This window comes from Dipodomys spectabilis, unplaced genomic scaffold, assembly GCF_019054845.1.
Source record: "Dipodomys spectabilis isolate Male_0828 unplaced genomic scaffold, ASM1905484v1 ptg000084l, whole genome shotgun sequence".
Classification (NCBI taxonomy): domain Eukaryota; kingdom Metazoa; phylum Chordata; class Mammalia; order Rodentia; family Heteromyidae; genus Dipodomys; species Dipodomys spectabilis.
The window spans coordinates 48502-64714 of NW_024870761.1; the positions used below are offsets into that span (position 1 = coordinate 48502).

General features: G+C 42.0%; 1 pseudogene; it reads left to right on the forward strand.

The window, feature by feature from the left end:
* Window positions 1-7319: 7319 nt before the first annotated feature.
* LOC122111011 lies at window positions 7320-14684 on the forward strand (annotated as a pseudogene).
* The last annotated feature ends 1529 nt before the right edge of the window (window positions 14685-16213 follow it).

Here is a 16213-nt window from a genome sequence, read left to right on the forward strand (position 1 = left end):
CCTCCTGGGGTCATTCAGATTACACAGATATAAGCCAGCTAATCTTCCTCTCACTTTCCCAGCATGGAGTTATGGGCCCTGCCTGGAAGGGGACTCATGCCCAAGTACTGACAGCTATCCACACAACATCCAGTTGTGTCCTCTACGTTGTTACTACATTGAGAGCAGTGCAGCACAAATCACATGGAGCATGTATAAATCATTAAAGGGATGGGAAAGTGGTTCTATGTTATATGGACCAAGACAGACAGAGAACACCATATAAGTTCCCTTTCAGAGTCCCCACTTCTGTTCAATGGCCAAGAGAACATACAGGAAAACCTCCAGAAGGAGGAGCTATATTCCTAACCTGGACCCTTCACTGCATGATTTCCCACAGCTTATGGATACAATAAAACTAAATCTCTCCAAGATCAGGCATGAAGTCTCTCAGAGACCATTGCCCACATCTGTGAGGAGAGCATAGGAGGTAAAATGGACTGTCAGGGAGGGGAATAGCCACAGAGTGTCTCCGTGACATCTCTGGCATCCAGTATTCAGATAATTAGGGAAAGGTTATGAAAGCATATTTGGTGTGGATAATGAATCATTGCAGCAGGTGGCACAGAGGATGGGAAAGCTAGTTGAAGAGTACATGGGTCCCATCAAGTCCCAAGATGTGCAGATCTACCATCAAGAGAGCTGGACATTATGTTGGATATGTTACATGATAGCCTTTGCTAATGCCAGGTCTTAGACACGTGTTATACTACAGCGACTCTGCTGTCTACTACCACAAATGCATCACCAAGATCATGCTAAGGAAGAACTTCATAGACATTATCATCTGATTGTGTGTGGGGTCTGGGGTGGGGGGGTGTATGTGTGGACACTAGAGATTCCACTTTGGGTCTGGACAGTGCCCCTGAGCCTCTTTTGCTCAAGGCTTGTACTATAGCTCTTAAGCCACAGCTCCACTTTCAGCTTTTTTGATATTTTATTGAAGTCTCACAAGTATTTACTTACAAGATAAACTTTAATTATGAGGTGATATGATTTTAAGGATGATATACTACTATGCAAATGCAATAAATAAAAATGGGAGGTAAAAAGACACTCTAAGGAGTATATAGGAAGTTTTATGAAAGCCATGAAAGTATATCTTAAAAAAGTGTTATTAGTGACTTAAACAGCAGTGCTAAATTTTTTGTCCTGTATAAATGAATGAAGTCAGTTATTTCTGTTTAAATGTATAATGTTATTTTTCTCTTTTTACTGTTTGTAATCCATACTATTAATATTAATAGGTGTAGGAGACTCAAGCTGAGCTGTTGAACCTGGAAAAGGTTTGAGAGGTTGGAACATCACCTGAATAGTACTCAGAAAGCTGAGAGCTGACTATGCAAAGGTTAAAACACAGCTCTGTGAAGTAAGCCAGGCCCAAAGAAATATAAGTCCCATGGTTTCCCTTATTTGAAATAACTAGTATATGTCTGAGACAAACAGAAACTGTCAGACAAGTTGATGTTACGTGAAATGAACCCCAAGATAAGGATTCAAATGTTTTTTTTTTCTTTCTTGAGATTGTTTCCAAAATATTTATAAAATGATTTCTTTGTTGCTTTGTATGTACCTCCCCATGGAATTAGCCCTGCTTTCACTGTAGTTGATGTTGGTATAATTTGTGGAAAGGAAGGAAAAAAAAACAAATTGTTTAAATAGGGATACTGGTGGACCCATTGCAAGAATGAGATGTACAACACGTTATGTCGAAAAGCGAAATTTACAACTTTGGGGGGGGGGTAGGAAGAGCTGGAGGGAGGGGTGGGGGGCACGACATGGGGAGGGATGGGAGATGGGAAGGGATAGGAAGGGAAAACCAAGGAGGAGGCAGCAATGCTTGATAAGAAATGTACTCATTATCTTGCCCATGCAATTGTAACTCCTCTGTATGGTATTTTCACAATAAAAAAAAAAAAAAGAAATAAATATATAAATAAGGTTACAGGTGACCCCATTAAAACAATGAAATGTATAAGATGTTATGTTGAAAAATGAACTTTACAACTTCGGTAGGGGGTGGGGGGAAGGTAGGGGGGTTGAGAGGGGAAGGGATGGTAAGGGGAAACAAAGGAGGAGGCAACAATGCTTGATAAGAAATGTACTCACTATCTTGTCAATGTAATTGTAACTCCTCTGTATGGTATTTTCACAATTAAAAAAAAAGCACAGCTCTGGAGAGTGTTAAGCTATTGCCCCCTTCCATAGTGCTTTAAAGGCCTTGAAGCCTGGGAGGTAAAAGAATTGACAACTTAACCTAGGAAGCTAGATAAAATAGACCAAATGTCTGGATTTTCTCTAGGTTGCATTCTCCTTTCTCAAAACAAAAAGGGAACCAGTGTTTCTCACTCACTGTGGTGGCTCTGATTGCCATATAGAAGCTTCATTTTTGCATGTATCCATGGTAACCTTCCCAGTGTGAATCCAAATAAATATGATTGCTTGTATGACCTGGGGCCCAAGTGCCAGTAAGCCTTGGGACCCCAGGTCCTCATTGATTTTTTTTTCTTTTTCTCTACACCTGTCCGTGTATTTTCTAATTTTCTTCAGCTTGGTATCCTATTGCACTGCCTTGGGTTGCAATTAGCAACAAATATGAATATTCTTGAGTTGTAAAACATAAAGGCCTTACAAACTTTCTTATCCCAGATGGCTTCACACCACAATCCTCAGATCTAAGCCTTCTGAGTAGGATTACAGGCATAAGCCACTGGCAACCAGCATGCATCTGAAGACTTGATGTCAGTGAGATCTTTCTTGGGGAATGTCTGCACATCTCAGTCCTCCTCAGCTCTGTTCCTTCCTGTTACCCAAACAGAGTCAAACACTTTCACTCCTTTATGTTCAAAATCCTTGAGGTTAGTGAACTGACTTGCCTGCCATGTAGCTCCTTTCTATAAATACAATAGTGGGTTTTACTCCTTACCATCGATTAACTAAATTAACTGGGATCCACACAGAGGTGACATGTCCTTTTCTGGATTGCACACCGTACACCTATGTTTTACTTTATCTAATAAAGTTAACATAACTTACCTTGTTTGAGGGTTCTTAGTTCCCATATTTCTTCCTTCTCATCCCTCTTTCCCTTGCACAGAGGGAAGAACCATTTGGAATTGTGAAGAGTGAGTTTTTAGTCATTTTCTGAAAAGCTTTGCCAATGGATCCTGATTTCCAAGTCCTGAGTAACTGGCCTGTAAAGCCTTGTTCTTTAATCTCTCCTCAGCTGACACAAATGACCATATATATCTAAAAAAGGCTTTGGGAAATGAGTTCAGGTTATCAGTTAGGAATCCTTATTACCTGGTCACTGTGCATAAGTTGTTTTTGTTTTTTTGTTTTGTTTTGTTTGAATAGTGTACAATTAGTACCAGAATTAGACTTCCAAGTATTTTTTTTTAATTCAAAGCTAGCAGGCTCTCTTATTTGAACCACAGATCAACTTCTGCCCCACACTCTTTATCTTTTGGTGGTAAATAGGACAGAAGTTTCCCACAGGAAGCCAAGGGCACTACACAGTATCCTCAAACCTGAGGACTGTGGTTCACAGCCAGCCTGGGCAGGAAAATCAATGAGCCTCCTATTCCCAACTAATCAGCAAAAAGAAGTGGAACTGTGGCTGAAGTGGTAGAGCAGCAACCTTGAGCATAAAAAAAGCTAAGAAAAAAAGTTTTAAAAAAGGTAAGTGAAAAACAGATCTAGCACTAAGACAACCACAAAATAAATTTTTTTTAAAAGTGCAAGAGAGCACAAAGAGTCTTAAAAATGATAAAAATTAACAAGAAACTGGTGGCTCACACTTGAAATTCTAGCTACTCAAAACACTGAAATTGAGCATTACTATTCCAAGTCAACCAGGACAGGAAAGCCCATAAAGACCATTGTGTGTGTGTGTGTGTGTGTGTGTGTGTGTGTGTAAAAAGCCCATTTTGTGTGTGTGTGTGTGTGTGTGTGTGTGTGTGTATGAGTGTGTGTGTGATCCTTTCTGGGATATGATCTACAAGTTTTTGCTTGACCATTTCCAATCTTTTGGAGGTTAATTTGAGATAAGAGTCTCATGAACTTTCCTTGTCCCCTGACAATGAACCGCAATCAGTATAAGTCAGGACCTTGTGGGAGTGTCTATACTTACCTCCTACTAACCACCAAAACTAAAAAATGAACCAAATTGCAACTGTTACTAAAGTTTTAGAGCATTCTATCCTTCAGCAGGATTGGTGAGGCCCTAAAAACAAGACAGAGAACCAACAAATAAATAAATGTATTTGAAGAAGAAAAGAGCCAATTAGTTTTTTATAATATAGACTCATATCTTTAATCCAAGCTGAAATGTAAAGATCACAGTTCGAATCCAGCCTGGGCAGGAAAGTCCAACTAACTTCTTTTTGAGTGTGCCAGACATGGGCTTGAACTTGAGGGTTTTTACTCAAGTTTAAAAATACTACTTCCTGTATCATGTGCTTAATTGGAGATGAGACTGATGGACTTTCTAGCCCAGGCTGGCTTTAATCTGTAATCCTTAGATTTTAGGATACTGTGTAGTGCCTTGGTTCCCATGGGACTCTTATTTACTATTAACCACTAAAAGAAAAATAGAGGCGGAAGTTGAGCTGAGGCTCAAGTAGTAGAGCCTGCTAGCTTTGAAATGAAAAACAAAATACCCAACACAAAACAAAACAACCCTCAGCGAGAGTCACTAGGCCTTGAATTCAAGCCTCCCCCCCCAAAAAAAAAAAAGACCTCAGGAGTTGAGTTTTTGTTCCTGCTAGCTTTGAGCAAAAAACAAAAGGCCAAAAATCTCATGGACAGTGAAGTAGTGTGGCCTAAATGTAGAGCCTGCTAGTTTTGATCTAAAAAAAACAAGCCAGGTGCCTCTGGCTCATGCCTGTAATCCTTGCTACTCAGGAAGCTTAGATCTGAGAATCACATTTGGAAGCCAGCCTCGGCTAAAAGGTCCCCTGGTGACTGTTTTTTCCAACTAAGTAGAAGTGGCACTATGTCTGAAAATAGTAGTGTGCCTGCTGTGTCCCTGATGGACAGTTCCTAGGCATTGAGTTCAAGCCCCACAACTGACAATATCAATAAATTAATTAATTAAATACTGAGCATAAATGAGTAGGTCCTAATAATAAAGGACATGAACTTTGAAAAAGGGGGAAGGGACAATCAAATAAATGAAAAGGTGGAAAAGGAGCATATTAAGGCCTTCTAAATCAAAACTGTAATTCTACCTGCTCAGATTACTGAAAACTGAGGACTTTGGTTCAAAGCCAGCCCAGGCAGGAAAGTACAGGAGACATATTTTACTGTGTTCAGTATGGGGGCTTGAACTTGCTATGTTTTGCTCATGGCTACAGGTCTACTTCTTCCAACCTCTCGGTGGTTATTAGAGATAATTGTCTCATTGATTTTCTTGCCCAAGACTGGCATTGAAACATGATTCTCAGATTTCAGTCCTTTCTGTAATGCTCTTGACTTTCTGTTGATATTCTAATCCCCTATTAACCACAAAAAAATGCAAAAGTTGAGCTGTGGCCCAAGTAGTGAAACCAGCTACTATTAAGGTAAAAATAAATAAACCTCAAGGAAAGTCATCAGGACTTAATTTCAAGACCTAAGAACCACCACTCAATTAAAAAAAAATAGAACCTCAGTCACTGTGACCTGAGTTTAAGCCCTAGAAAAAGAGCTGCAAAAAAGAAAAACAGTCTGTAGTTTACCTGTGGTCAAAGTTGTAGGTCATGGTAGTTTCAAGGGAAACAAAAAAACAGCATAATAGTTAGTGCCTAATAACAAATGCCAAAAAGAAAGAAATAATAAATAACTGAAAAGGTGAAAGAAGAGGTAATTAAAGATTTGTAAATGTTGACTCACACTTATAATTCTGAATGCTAAGGAAACAGAAATCTGTAGGTCATGGTTCAAAGCCATACTGGACAGGAAAGTCCATGAAACTTGCTTCAGTGTGTTCAGTCGAGGGACTTAAAATTGAAGTGTTTTGCTCAAGGCTACAGCTCTACTATCTTCCACCTATTAGGTTGACTGGAGTTAAGAGGCTCATTGACTTTCCTGCCCAGGCTGACTTTGAACTCTGATCCTCAGATTTCAAGCCTCTCTGTACTGCCCTGGACTACCCATGGAATTCTTGCCTCATATTAATCACTTAAAAAAGGCAGAAGTTTAGCTGTGGCTCAAGTAGTAGAGCCATCTACCCTTCAGTTAACTAAGTAAATCAATAAAACCTCAGAAAGAGAGGAGAGGAATGAGAGTGAAAGACAGAACATCTTACAGTAAGCAAAAGGAAAGAAATGTATATATCACCTGGAAGAAATAATTGTATTGTCAAAGCTTATAGAATTGTATTGTCAAAGCTAATAGAATTCACAAACTTTATCGACCATAATAACGACAATTTGCATTGTGAAGGTTAAAATATGTTTGTGACTTCAACTAAATATCACTATTCCACAATATTCTGAAATAAGAGAAATTTAGGTAATCACCTAATCTCAATAATAGTAAAAATCTCAGAAAGAGTCACCAGGCCTTAATTTCAAGCCCTAACACCAACGTGCCTAACTCCGGCCAAACACACACACACACACACACACACACACACACACACACACACATACACAGAGCAGGAGCTGAGTTCTCACGCTTGGAGCAGAAGCCAAATGAAACAAAAAGTAGACTGTAGTAGACCTGTGGCTTAAGTAATAAAGCAAGCTGCTTTTAAGAGAAAAGAAAAGAAAACCTGAGTATGAAGGCAAGGCCCTAAGCCCCTGACTCTTCCCAGAATGGAAATCAGTCATGGAATCCAACAGAACGTGCCCCTTCAGTTCTAGGCCCTCCTATCAAAAATAGATGGTAGGCTTGTTCTTGGCTTCTGGCACAAGTACCTTGTGTAGAGGAAGCCCCTCCTCTTGCTTCCTGGATCCCAGGGTTCAGCCTCTCTTGTGAGTCAGGGTGGGAGGTGGATGGCAGTGTGGCAAGAGGTTCCAAATAGAGTGGCAGCTGTGCTAATTGACTTGAGGCTGACAGCTGGATGCCAGGGTTAAGTGATAACAGGTAGCTATCTCTGATTACCCAGCAATAGGCAGACTGAGTTGGAGCACCTGCTGGCTCTGCCCATCAAGTCCACCCCATCTCCTCTGCCCCGTAACAAACAGACGTTTAAATGGGGATCTGAGTTGGCTGTGTCAGATTCCTGCTCCCCAGCCCTACCTGTTTTCCTCTGTGTACACCACTGCTGAGGACACACATCCAACTCTTTCCAGCCCTACACCGTGAGGGAGATCGTGTACATACAGGCAAGCCACTGTGGCAACCAGATTGGCGCAAAGGGGAGCATGACACTGGCCTAGGATCCTAGTCTCAAATTTAGGGGGATGAGGAGGAAGAGGATGGGGTTGGAGGGTGCAGGTGGTGGTGGTCATGTCTAGGCTGAGGTAGGTGGGGCTCCATAGTAGTCCCTAACCTCCTGGAAATCAAGTCCCCCAGATAGTTTCCCCAATTTCCCTAATTTGTGTGGCCCAGGTGGGTGTGGTTTTTTAAGCAAGGCTGGGGTGGTTTCAAATCCCTTGCATGTCTTAGTCTTACCTGAGACTCAAGTCATTGTACTTAGTTTCCTGGGAATAGACTAATGCATTTTTGGTCTGATTTGAATGAAAGGAGTGCAGTGTCTTTGAGCTGACAGATACAGAGGATTCCCTTTTTGTCAACTGATGAGTATTAGATAATTGAGAACAGTTCATCCACCTTAATGCAAATTTCTCTGGGTTTTCATGCCCTATCTCAGTTCCCTTAAGTTGGGTGTTTTCTAAATCAGTGGTTGTCGGTGTATGATCTGAGGACCCTTGGGGTTCTGGAGACCCTTCTAGCTGAGTCTTCAAGTTACTGCTTTGGCAATTTCATGTCCATATAAGGCCAGGTTCTCATCATAGAATCCAAACAGAATATGGTATCCCGTAAGATGGAATAAACATAGGAGAACCCAGATGTCTTCTATTCAGCCAGATAGCAAAGAGATTAACAAAACTAAAATACCATCAATTTTTGTGCTTTTTTTAATTTAAAATATCTAATTTTTTTACAAAAATATTTGTGTCAACAGGACTTGGGTTTCTTATAGTTATTTTAAAATCCATTGTTTGGACAGTTAACATTCTAGGCCATAATACACTTCTAGTTCCATCTCAGTTTGGGGAAATGCTAAGCGATGAGCACAACATTGACTGCACTGGCAACTATTATGTAGACAGCAGCTTACAGCTGCAGAGAATCGAGGTATATTACAATGAGGCAGCTAGTGAGTGTCTCCTGTCCGGCTTCCAATACTGTGGCAGAATAGGTCCCTGGGGAATACTAATGACAAGGAAGGAGTTCCTGCCTTTCTTAGGGTGGTATTGTAGTTCAAATTTGGGGCCTCAATCTTGTAAGTCAAGTGCTGTATCCACCTGAGCCACTCCACCATATATTTTGTTTTAATTTTTGAGTATACACTTGTGAATTTCCTCAGGAAAGCCTTTTACTGAATTCCCCCTACCTGTACTTGCTGACTAGCCACACCTGGATTTTTTTTTTTTTTTGTCATGGGGCTTCAACTCTGGGCATAGGCATTGTCCTTCATCTCTTCAATCTTTCTTTTCCTTTTATTATCAGGGGTTTCTTTTTTTAGAACTCTCTGGGCTTCTGGGATAACTCCTTCTAGCTTAGTTTAATTCATTAATTCTGCTTGTTGTAACATATTTGCAAATTTTAAGTTTTTATGTTTACTATGCGTGAGCCGCAAAACCGCTTGTGAAGTTGTAGGAGTTTTTGGAGGCAGCGTCACATCAGATGATTGATTGGGGCATCGCCCACATTTAATCTTTGGTCTTAGTCTTTATTATTTAGAGAAGTCATCTCTATTGGACTGGAAGGAAACAACATGCTCTGTTCACGGATCAATAGAAAAATAGCCAAAACGAGAATAAAAGCAACGAATGTACAGCCAAGAAGAATATAGTAAGAATAAAGGTAGAGGCTATAAAGGTGCAGCCAAGTGTATGGGAAGCCTTGAACCAACACCCCCTTCCTGCAGGCATGCTTCCTTAAAGCTCTTTGTCTAACGCGATCTCATGCAGACTCCGCAGGAGGTGGCATGACACCAACTATTTCAGGTAGTTTCTTGGAGATGAGAGTCTCCCACAATTTCCTGCCCCAGCTGGCTTCAATCTGCGATCGTAAGATCTCAGACTTTTGAGTAGCTAGAATTTCACCCTTCAGCAACCAGAGCCCAGTTGCATTGCCCTCTTTAAAATACAGATTAAATTTCTAAAAAAAAATTTTGAAATTGAAAATTTTAAAATTTTAAAGAGGGATGTTCAGTCACTAATATATATGTGAACAGTCCAAATCATAAAGCATAAATAAAGTGTCTCACCTTGAAATCTATAACAGTTCTGGACTTCAGCATTTTGAATATGAATACTTAGCCAACAATAAATTCTTTTTAAGGTTTTTAAAGTAAAAAACATTGTTGTGATGTAGAAAAACCCAATAATAATTTGTAAACACTGCTTTTAAATGATATATATTGTCTTTCCTAATACAAACAACCTTACTGAAGTCTACAGAGTAGATTGTCAGTTTTTGTAACTGTCAATGTGAAATTCATTTAATTTTATATAAAGAGTTTCCATTCTACATCATTGTATACAAACAGAATCGTAGATAATTGGTTTTCCTGTGTAATAAACCAATGAAAAAGTGCAAACAAAAGGACAGAGCTATTTAATGTATTTGAGTTTTATAGATCTACATTTGGGGATGTCCTCACCTTGGTATTTTGTGTTGATATTGCTTAAGTAAGATATAAGACTTTAATCTTGTGGTTCCTTGGTTGAGAGTCGTTGTGTGGAATTGTGTCACTGTTATGAACAGTATTTTATGTTGTGTCTTTATTAGATCCTGTATATCAGGCAGGATGGCCAGTTTTCTTCATGTCATTGTTTAGGAAGGGGGCAGTCTCAAACTCATGTTTATATCATTTTAACTGATATCCCTTTTGAAAAATCAGGTTAAATGGCAAATTGCAAGTAATTGCCCAAGGTTGCTCTGAGTATTTGAATACAGGGAAATGTGCTATTTGATAACAATTATTGAAACATTATAACACAAGAAATATGAATTTTATGTATTTTCCCCAGGAAAGCATTATACTTGAATTCCCCCTACATCTACTTGCTGAAGAGCCACACCTGGCTCTTTTGTTTTGTTTGTTTGTTTTTTTTGTCGGCAGTGGCACTTAAACTCTGGGCCTATGCACTGTGCCCCAACTCTTCTGTTCAAGACAAGCAGCCCTACCACTTAAGCCACAGTGCCATTTCTGGTTTTCTATTAGTTTATTGGAGATAAGAGTCTCACAGACTTTCCTGCCCAGGCTGGCTTTGAACAGTGATGATCTCCAACTTCAGAGTTGCTAAGATTATAGGCATGAGCCACTGGTGCTCTGCACCTAGCTACTTTTAATTGGGGAAGGGAAGGGATAGTGGGAGAACAACAAAGGAGTGGGTAACAATGTTCGACAATAAATGTTCTCATTTCCTTACTCATGTAACTGTAACTCCTCTATACAGCACCTTTACAATAAAAATAAAATTAACAAAAAAGAGAAAGCTTCTTGCTGATAGGCAATGATGACTCACACCAATAATCCTAGCTACTCAGGAGGCTGAGAAATGAGAATCATCGTTCAAATCCAGCCTGGGCAGGAAAGTCCCTGAGACCCTTATCTACAATAAACAACGCAGAAAACTGAGAGTTGGACTGTGGCTCAAGTGATAGAGGTGCTAGCCTTGAGCTGAAGAGCTGAGGGACAGTGCCCAGGCCCAGAGTTCAAGCCCCACCATGAACAACAACAACAAAAAAAAAGGTGTTGTCATCTTTCTTTTGCCCCATTAGACTCAAAGCCTGATGCTCATCTTTGCCTCCTGAGTAGCTGAGATTTCAGCCACCATGCCCAAAGCAAAGGAATAAAATGCATGGAAATAGACAACTGCAAACGTCCTTAAAGTTGCTGAAGCCTCTTGCATGGTGATTCATTCTCAAGATATCTTTTCTGTTTCCATGTCTGAAATGCTGTAATTTCTATAATGAATGCTGAGAGCCACTTAGAATCATAAGCTCTGCTCCTAAGTTCCTTGTCAAGTATAGGCCCAAGTCAACTCTTGTTCCCACAGGCAACAAATATGTTCCTCGGGCCATCATGGTGGACCTAGAGCCTGGCACCTTAGACTTAGTAGGATCGGAACCATAGAGTTTCAGTCCAGACACTTCATATTTAGTATGTCAGCATGGTCCATAGAAGATGGCTAACAGGCACCCCTCCTTCCTAACATCCAGACACTCCAGTTCCCAGAGCTGAGCTGAGCCTTTATTCATCTAGATATCATCCTCACCTAACCCACCTATTTCAGTCCACAGGTGTCATGTCCCTGTCCACTCAATCAGCACAGATAAATACCAGTCTGCAAACAGCCTCTGAAGGGAATGATCAGCGAGCAGGGAACGCCTCCAACAAGGTTTCAGTGCTGCTGGCCATTTCAAATACCTGGCAATAACAGGGAACCATTTCAGGACACCAGAAATCAAAGCACAGCTATGTTTGAGCAAGGTGCAGACAAGTGCCTGCAGCTTAGCTTCCCTCTGACCATTCTGTTCTCCTGTTCCTCCTGTGAAAGTAAGTACTTTTCCAGTATTGAGGCAGGCTCTGTTCATTTTTTTTGGTCGGTCGTGGGGCTTGAACTCTGGGCCTGAGCACTGTACCTCAGCTCTTCAGCACAAGGCAAGCACTCTACCGCTTGAACCACAGCATCCCTTCTGGCTTTTTCTGTTTATGTGGTGTTGAGGAATCGATCCCAGGGCCTTGTGCATGTGAGGCAAGCACTCTACCACTGAGACCCCTTCCCATCACCAGGCTCTGTTCATTTTTAGAAGTACGTGGTTTGGGTTAAAATGTATCTTCCTCCACATTGTCTTTACTTTCTTTAGAACCTGGGTGATTTGTACGGTCCCAGATACATTGAAAACATTTCCTGGGGGCTAGGAAGGTGGCTCAGCAGTACCGTGCTTGCCTTGCATGCATGAGGCCCTGGGTTCGATTCCTCAGCACCATATAATCAGGAAAAAAAGCCAGAAGTGGTGCTGTGGCTTAAGTGGTAGAGCACTAGCCTTGAGCTGAAGAGCTGAGAGACAGCGCCCAGGCCCAGAGTTCAGGCCCACGACTAGACCCCAAAAAAGAAAACATTTCCTTTATTTCACCAGTGTATCTAAAATAATAGCCAAAGTTGCTCAGAGGAGCCTATAGTCTTCACAATGCATATAGCAAAGTCATTATTCCTGGAGTATGTGTCTCATCATGTCTTTGTGTCTGATAGGCCAGAACAGAGCAGGCAATAACTGGGCCAAGGGCCACTACACAGAGGGAACCGAGCTGGTGGAGTCTGTGCTGGAAGTGGTGAGCAGAAAGGTGTGTCTGTCTCCAGGGTTTCTAGCTGGCCTACTCCCTGGGAGGTAGCACCAGGTCAGGCATGGGCACCCTGAGTCTCAACAAGATCCGAGAGGAGTTCCCAGACAGCATCATGAACACCTTCAGTGTCATGCCCTTGCCCAAGATGTTGGACACTGGCACCTTAGACTCAGTGAGATTGGAACCATTTGGCCAGAGTTTCAGACCAGACAACTTCATATTTGATATGTCATCATAGTCCATGGGAGATGGCTAACGGGCACCCCTCCTCCCTAACATCCAGACACTCTAGTTCCCGGTGCTGGGCTGAGCCTTTATTCACCTAACCCTATCATCCTCACCTAACCCTACAACACCATCTTGTCTGTCCACCAGTTGGTGGAAAATGTAGATGAAACATTCTGCATTGACAACAAGGCCCTGTATGACATCTGTTTTTGCACCCTGAAGCTGCCCATGCCCACCTATGGAGACCTGAACCACCTGGTGTTGGCTACCATGATCAAGGTCACCACCTGCCTGCGCTTCCCTGCCCAGCTGAATGCAGACCTGCGCAAGCTGGCTGTGAACACGGTGTCCTTGCCCTGCCTGCGCTTCTTCATGCCTGGCCTTGCACCCCTGACAAGCCGTGCCAGCCAGCAGTACAATGCTCTCTCAGTGCCCAAGCTCACCCAGCAGATGTTTACACCAAGAACACGATGGTCACCTGTGATCCCCGCCATGGCTTCTACCTGACAGCGGCTGCCATCTTCCGAGACCGCATGTCCATGAAGGAGGTGGATGAGCAGATGCTCAACTTGCAGAACAAGAACAGCAGCTACTTTGCAGAATGGATCCCCAACAACGTGAAGACACTTGTGTGTGACATTCCCACACATGGCCTCACGATGTTGGCCACATTCATTGGCAACAACACGGCCATCCAGGAACCCTTCAAGCACACCTCAGAGCAGTTCAGTGCCATGTTGCAACACAAGGCATTCTTGCACTGGTATACAAGCGAGGGCATGCATGAGATGGAGTTCACTGAGGCTGAAAGCAACATCAATGACCCGGTGTCCAAGTACCAGCAAATCAAAGATGCCACTGCTGATGAACAGGGGGAATTTGAAGAAGTCTTGTGGAAGAAGAGGTTTAAGATTTCCCATTGCTAGCAGTGCAACAGGAATGCCAGGGCCTGCCTACTGCTTCTCAAATAAATGGTGCTATCCTGAGCTTCTGTTGTCCTGCAGTGGGACCTTGCTATGTATCATCATGCTCAGCCTTCTCTGTCAGGAACTCACTGACAGTGAATGTAAAAATGCAGATTTCTTTTAAATATGATTGTTTTAAAACCCTATTTGTATAAATAAAGAAGTATACATTTTATACCCTGAGCCCTTATTCTTCTTTAGAATCCTTTTTATTCTTTCAGTGTATTTGAAATATAAATTTGGACAGAAGGATTTAATCTTAGCAATATAGGACTGGTGCTCAAGAGGAGTATTAAATTCATGGTTTTTCTGCTATTTTGAAGAGGAGGATGACAAGTGCCAATGTTGTTGTTTTTCCTCCTGGCCCAGTTTTATAGTTTTCAATCTCTCAAAAGCATGCAACTAGCAAAAAATCAGTTTGAAGAGAAAGAAAACTAGATCCAGATGCTACTTCTCCTTCAGACAACCACAGGTTCTTGTCTCATGTCCCATCAGAGGGATTTCAGTCACATTCCCCAGAAACAGTATCAGGAACACTGATCCCTGTGTTTAGAGTTCAGTTGGCAATGAAGCAGCACTCACAGGATGAGTGCAAGTTCCTGGTTGCCAGGGTAGTTTCTCAAGGTGTCTGGCAGCTTTAAGTACAGAAGTGATTCTAGATGTTTGAGGGAGTGAGAGGCTGAGAAGCTGACCAGTCCCATAGTGTATCAAGAACTGCTTGACACAGTACTTCCAAGTCAAGGAGAGGAGGGGAGACATGGCCTGTCCCAATGACCCATTCTCATGTTCATTTTTCCAGCAGTCAAAGCTGTCTGAGGCCCACAGGGTGTTGTAAGGATATAAGGGATGGATGGATCTAGCCTGTTGGGTATGTTTACTTTACATGAGTGAAACAGAAATCTCAATTGCTTAGAACCTACAATGGCCAGGAAGAGGGTGAACACTTCTGTTTTCACTGGAGGCCAAATCAATCACTGGTTCTTTTTGCCAGAATCTTTCACTCTTCTTTCAGTGAGGCTCCAGGCAGGTTGTCTGTGCCAAGCATTCCTCCATGGCCACCAATAACCTGTAAGAGTACCTTTTTCTTCAGAAAAAGGGCTATGGGAATACTGCAACTTATAGAAAGCTCTAAGGAAAAGGTACTTCTGGGTGAGGTGCAAGTACCTTGTTGCTAGTAAAGTTGGGAGATGGTAAGTTCCGTAAGTTTTCCTCTACCAGGCCTGAGGTTGGGGTAGGGTAGGGAGGGGTGGGATAGAGATCTTTAAGCCAAGCTGGTCTCACTCATTAGAAAGTAAACTGTCCCAGAGAGTGATCTGTGACTAGAAGCAGGTTATTTTGTGTCCTTGCCCCAGGGAGATCAAAGTGCAAATAGCTTCCATTGTGGGAGTCCTATGGAGTAAGTATTGATACCCCTGGGTCTCTAGTCCTAGAACTGACCAGGTTGGATAAACCCAAATCTTCTAAGGCTGCTGGGTCAGAACTGAAGGCAGGCCTGGCCAAGGCACTCTCATTCCTCAGTGGGTTAAGGATTGAGGCCAAGCTGTGATGGAGGCACCACCCATCCTATCTACCAGTGTTTGACTAAGAACATTTTTGTTTTCTCTTAAGTACCCATTTATGAGTCTTTTCATGAGTCTTTTCTGGTGGCTTTGGCTTATTTCTTTACACTTTTGAAGAAGTAGTTATGGTTCATAATTAATGACTCATGCCTCACTCCTTAGAAAACTCTTGTTGATAATTTTACCAGTAGACCACCATGTATTTCTCAGGCATGACTTTTGTTTTCTCCTAGCCAGAGCTCTGCATTCATTGCCACACAAGCTAATGTGGAGGTGATTCCTATAGATCGGTGATTTTTTTGTCCAATTGCTAAGTGCAGCATCTCCCTTATTCTCATGTACCTTAGTAATTGTATCAAATACTTAATAGAGTTCTTGACAAGTATGATAAACAAAGTTCAGAGGTGAAGATGCAGCTCAGTAGTAGAGTACATCCCTGGCATGCACATGACTCTCAGTTCAGTCCCCAGCACCAAAAGGAGGAAAGGCAACAAATGTTAGGCTCAGGAGAGGATACATTAGGACTCATAGAACAGCAGCACCTAGATTGGCAATGAGGAGTTGTGAAATGAGGGAACATTGGTAGAATATTTGTAGAGGGAAAGAAGAGAGCCCCTTGATGTGTGTACCCTTTTAGAAAGCAGAGGTAAAAACAGGGAATGAACCTCTGGTAGTCAGCCTAGGCCGTGGAAGGAAGAAGCCATGACATGTATGTTACTCTATTGGGACCAGAGTGTAAAGTGGCACCACCATACCAGGTCATGGCCCAACAAGAACAAGTTTGTCAGAAACACATTCTTGCATTGGAGAGATGTCTTTTGACCACTTTGGCCATGTTAATATTTCCTTATGCTGCTTCTTTTTCCTTCCAACTAGTCATACCTATAGCAGATCCTGTCCAGGAGACC